At 37.0% G+C, this 5,516-nt stretch overlaps 1 long non-coding RNA gene across 1 annotated transcript; it reads left to right on the forward strand.

The window, feature by feature from the left end:
• The first annotated feature begins 2,626 nt into the window (after positions 1 to 2,626).
• On the forward strand, positions 2,627 to 4,215 carry LOC122039715. The gene is made up of 4 exons (XR_006128345.1): positions 2,627 to 3,009; positions 3,093 to 3,188; positions 3,284 to 3,336; positions 3,773 to 4,215. It is a non-coding gene; the product is annotated as an uncharacterized LOC122039715 (long non-coding RNA).
• The last annotated feature ends 1,301 nt before the right edge of the window (positions 4,216 to 5,516 follow it).

A 5,516-nucleotide genomic window follows, 5' to 3' on the forward strand; every position in this document is an offset into this window, starting at 1 on the left:
ATCATTTCCCAACTTATCGGGCTTATTGATTTATCAAACTAAATCTCACCCATTGATAAATTAAAGAAATAAATATCAAATATATGTGCTTGTTATTATATTAGGATTAAGAGCGCACACTTCCATAATAACTGAGGTCTTTGTTCTTTTATAAAGTCAGTATAAAAGAAATGACCTCTAATGGTCCTACTCAATACACTCTAAGTGTACTAGTGTAATTATATAGTTAAGATAAACTAATACCCAATTACACTACGACCTTCCATCTTGGTCGTGAGCTACTGTTTATAATTTATAAGGTACTGATAACATGATCCTCTGTGTATGACATCACACACCATGTTATCTACAATATAAATTAATTGAACAACTACATTTATCATAAATGTAGACATTTGACTAATGTGATTCTTATTTCTAGATAAATGTTTATACCAAAAGCTAGGCTTTTAGTATACATCCTAACAGTTGGTTGATCCAAAAATTATATCATCTACATAAATTTGGGCTATAAAAATATCTTTTTCTAAGGTGTTTACAAATAGGGTTGGATCTATTTGACCTTGGTTGAACCCTTTAGATATTAGATAATTAGACAAACGTTCATACCAAGCCCTAGGTGTTTGTTTTAGTCCATACAGGGCCTTTTTTAGTCTAAAAGCATGGTTTGGATGTTCTATGTCCTCAAACCCTGGGGGTTGGCTAACATATACTTCTTCTTTGATAAATCCATTTAAGAAAGTGGATTTTACATCCATTTGATATAGCTTGAACCCTTTATGTACTGCATAGGCCAGTAACATCCTAATAGATTCAAGTCTGGCTACTGGGGCATACGTCTCATCATAGTGTAACCCTTCTACTTGGTTAAATCCTTTGGCTACTAATCTTGCTTTGTTTCTAACTATTTTGCCCTGATCATTTAATTTATTCCTAAACACCCATTTAGTATTAATTATGGTTTTATTAATGGGTTTAGGTACTAGTTTCCAAACTTGGTTTCTTTCAAATTAGGCTAATTCCTCTTGCATTGCTATTATCCAATCTGGGTCTGGTAGAGCTTCATCTATAGTTTTGGGTTCAATTTTAGAAATAAGGGCTATTTGACTTAGGTTTCTGTATGATAACCTAGTTCTAACTCCTAGAGTTGGGTCACCCAAAATTTGATCAGATGGGTGATTGGTACTAGTCCTAGTTGGTCTTATAATTGGGTCAGTAACTGGTTCTGATAATTCACTAGGTTTAAGTGAAATTCCTTCATCGTCTTCTAAGTTTCTTGAGTTAATATTTTCTGAATTGATATTTTTATTTATAATGTTAGGTAGGTTATTTTCTTCATCGAAAATTACATTTATAGTTTCTTCAACTTTAAGGGTGTTTTTGTTATAAACTCTATATGCCCTACTGGTTGTTGAGTATCCTAAAAATATTCCTGGAGTGGTTTTTGATGTAAATTTTCCTAAGTAGTCTTTAGTATTTAGAATGAAAACTTTACACCCAAATACCTTTAGATAATTTAAATTGGGAATTTTATTATAGTATATTTCATAAGGTGTTTTATTCTGATATTTATTAAGTAAAATTCTATTTTGTATATAATAGGTTGTATTAATTGCTTCAGTCAAGAATTGGTTAGATAGTTTGTATTCATTCAACATGGTCCTAGCGGCTTCTTGTAGGGTTCTATTTTTCCGTTCTACTAGACCATTTTGTTAGGAGGTTCTAGGGCATGAATATTCATATTTATAACCATTAATTTTACAAAATTCAATAAATTTATGGTTTTCAAATTCTCCCCCCATGGTCACTTCTAATTCTTTTTATTTGAGTGTCTTTTTCATTTTCTATTAATTTGTAAAAGATTTTAAAAAAATTCAAAGGTTTCATCTTTAGTTTTTATGAATCTTACCCAAGTAAATCTTGAGTAGTCATCGATTATTACTAAAAAATATTGGTTTTTGCTTAGTGACTTGGCTCCATGTGAATCAAACAAGTCTAGGTGAAGGAGCTCAAGTATAGAAGTTGTTCTGTTTAAGTTGGTTATCTTATGGGTTGACTTGGATTGTTTACCTTGTTAACAAGCATCATAAGTTGATTTTTCAATAAATTTAATTTAGGCAGATCTCTAACTAAACCATTTTGACTCATTTTTGAAATGAGTCTGGTATGAGTGTGACCCAGTCTCCTGTGCCACAACTCGGTTTCCTCTTGTGGTGTCAATAGACACTCTAGTGAAGAGGTAGGTAGGTTTATTGTATAAATGTTCTTTTTCCTAATTCCCTTAAGTGTGATTTCAGGATTATTAATATTCTTAATTATGCATTCAGTTTTTGAAAAAGTGACTAAGTATCTTGAGTCATATAATTAGCTAATATTAAGTAAATTGAAACTAAATTGTTCAACCTGTGAGATCTCAGAAAAATTTAAATAATAGGGTTATTTGAGAAATAGCCTTACAAAATTTTTCCGGAATTTTAGAAATTTTCTGGGAATTTTTCGGAGCTCGTATGACGGGTTTTGAGGGGATCAATTAACGGGTACGGATAAAGCCTGTTTGGGATACCCGTTTGGGTGAGGAAAAGATTTAATTTTAAATTCCTTTATTTCTTTTCTCCCCCCCAAATCGCCGATCCACCCGACCCTCACGATCCCGATCTCTTCTTCCCCGATCTCCCCTTCTTCCTTCTCTGTTCTCTCTCGCGGACAAGCGACGCCGAAGGGAATGAAGCTTTGATCTCCGGCGATCTCCCTCTGCCGGCATCAACACCCTAAGCTCAGATCTGGTCGGTGTTTCTCCTCTCCGGGTCTTCTTCGGCTGAGGAGTTGCTATTCGGTGGATTTTGCACCGATTGTTAACGATCGGTGGCTAGGGCATGGTGAGGGGTCGGATCTTGCATCGTCTTCCATCGGTAGACCTTCCCTCTCCTCTCCTCGTGTTGGACACAGTGCGATTACTCTCTTCGCTAGCCGGATTGGACCGGGCGGCGCCACCTAGCAGCGATCTGGGAGGTAAGGCATCGTCGGATATTTGGTAGATTCTAGGGTTCTTTTATGTGTTGATCCTTCTTGCTGGAATTGTGATCGTCTTCCAGTTTACACAAGGAGGAAAGCATCGGATTGCTGTGGATTCTTCCTATTGTCGATCATTGCTTTCTTCTTTCTTGAAGCTGTGGAGGTCTCAGAGTAAGGTAGGATCTAGGTATATTGCTTGATTCATTGTTTGATCCGAATTGTGGAGTGGAATCCAACACATTGCTGTTCTGTGGACTTTTTGGTTCGACAGCAACCCATCCATCAGTGTTCCCTTGATCCAGAATCAACAGCAGCTGGATTGAGGTATGGTGTAGCGAGGTTGATACATAATTAGTGTTGTGTTGATGAATTAGGTATGTATTGAATTCGGAATGAATTGGATTGGTACATGATTAGTTAGGGTAATTGATCTTTGTTGTAGATCATGTTTCGAATTTGAATATTAGTTTGATGATCTTGTTCTAGATGGATTAGGTTAAGTGTGATTGATTAGTTATTTATGTGTAGGTTTGATTGGAGGTTGTAATTGGTTAGTTGATTGTGATTAGATATAATTGTTTGAATTAATCTAATGGGGTAATTAGGGTTAGGGTAATTAACCCTAATTAACTGTTAGATTTAAATTAGGTAGATTGAGGTTGTGTGATTAGGGTTTTGCCCTAATTTAGGTTTAGGGATTTTATTTAGTTATTCATTTGGATTTAGTTAAATAAAATATATATATTGTTTGTTGACACAGGACTCTGATTCGAGACGGGCGTCTCGACCTTGGATTGCTTGAGTATATCTTCTTTTTGAGGCGGGTACCCTTTGACTTATCTTGTTGATATTGTCTTGTGATATGTGCAGTTTATATATGTTTACTAGTAATTGGTAGATCTTTCTCTTCTCTGGTTATAGTATTCTATACCTGTAGGCGATTATTAGCGATTGGTAGTTAGCATATTCCCTGGTTTAGTTAGTTGATACCTGATACATGTTGCTACTGTCATCTGCTATACTTTCGTCTGGTATACCTTTACTACTTACCATGTGTATGTATGTTGATAGAGATGGGTATTTATGATGCTTATCTACACTTGATTAGTTGCTGGAGATACTTGTTATATGTTGTTGGATTTGCATTGCTTATATCATTGTTATACATATGCGTTTGTTTTATTGGCACCTACGCATATGGAGGAGGATATGTTCAGGTATGACATACTGTAGCATCATGGACCATCCTGCATGATTGCATGCTGGACGATTGACGACTCCATTATTGTTGAGCTCGTCGACCGGCTACATAGGCCTGCACACAACGTGTTTCATTGCATGGGTAGTGGCACAGCACAGTAGGGTGTGTATGGCAGTAGCTCTGTAGTGCTCCGCTGGTCCGCTCATGGGTAGTGTATTTGCGGCGTGGTAGCGACAGGATCCCTCCCGTCGTCCATCGTCTGCAGGGAGTTGAGCATTGCGCTCCCTCACTATGTTTGAGGTAGGAGGATAGGTGTACTCCGGCAGCGTCCACTCGGTCACTCATCGGGGTAGTGACGGCAGAGTGCACCACCCTACCCACTCGGTCTCACCATTGTGTGTGAGATGGTGGCGGTTGACAGGGGTGACCATGTCATATTGCATCATATGCACGGATTGCATGCGTTATGATTGATGCATTTTGGTGATTGCATATGATTGATATGCATACAGGATACATGCTTTTGCTCTGACTCTTTTTATTTCTCTATGTTGACATCAGTTGCCCAAGCCTCGCAGGTGAGCATTTATTTCAATTATGCATTTTCTTATTATTCTTGCTATAGGCATACTTTATGCCTTTTCTTTGGTTGTTGCGGTTTATTTCAACTATCATATCTGTTATCTTGTAGGAGATCGTCTTATAGGAGACTATCTTGTAGGCTCATGGTTTAGTGTCTTGTACCGTAGGATGTTCTTGGTGGTTATATGTTCTTTATACGTATCTATTGGATTACCTTCGAGTTCTTTGAATTCATTGTTACTATTTTTGAGTTGAGAGTTTGATCCAGTCGCTAGCCCCATTATCGCGAGTATTTTCTTTGTCGGATTATATTTTGCTTTTGCATCTTATATACTTGTATTGTGGGTTTGTATTGTGGACTTTACATTGAACATTCGGGTTTGTTACTTTTGTTTTCCGCTGCGGTTGTAGTTTCATTACTTCGTGGATTTGTTTTCTTCGTTGTAGTGGAGTAGGCTGTTTACATATATCTTCGAGGTTCTATATCATCTTTCCTTATTAAACTGCGTGTATTGATCATATATTATATCTGTGTGGAATGTTGATATAAACTGCGTGGTTTGTTTTCTTAATTGTATTGTATTATTCCGGCCGTGTGTGGCCGAGGTATAGAGATATATGTATACTGAGATTCATATTGTCCGCCGTACAGGGGAGATGCTGCCGAAATTTCTTCGGACAGGGACTACCTGGGGCCTGACAATATTTTTGGTATCAGAGA

This window comes from Zingiber officinale, chromosome 2A (assembly GCF_018446385.1).
Source record: "Zingiber officinale cultivar Zhangliang chromosome 2A, Zo_v1.1, whole genome shotgun sequence".
Classification (NCBI taxonomy): Eukaryota; Viridiplantae; Streptophyta; class Magnoliopsida; order Zingiberales; family Zingiberaceae; genus Zingiber; species Zingiber officinale.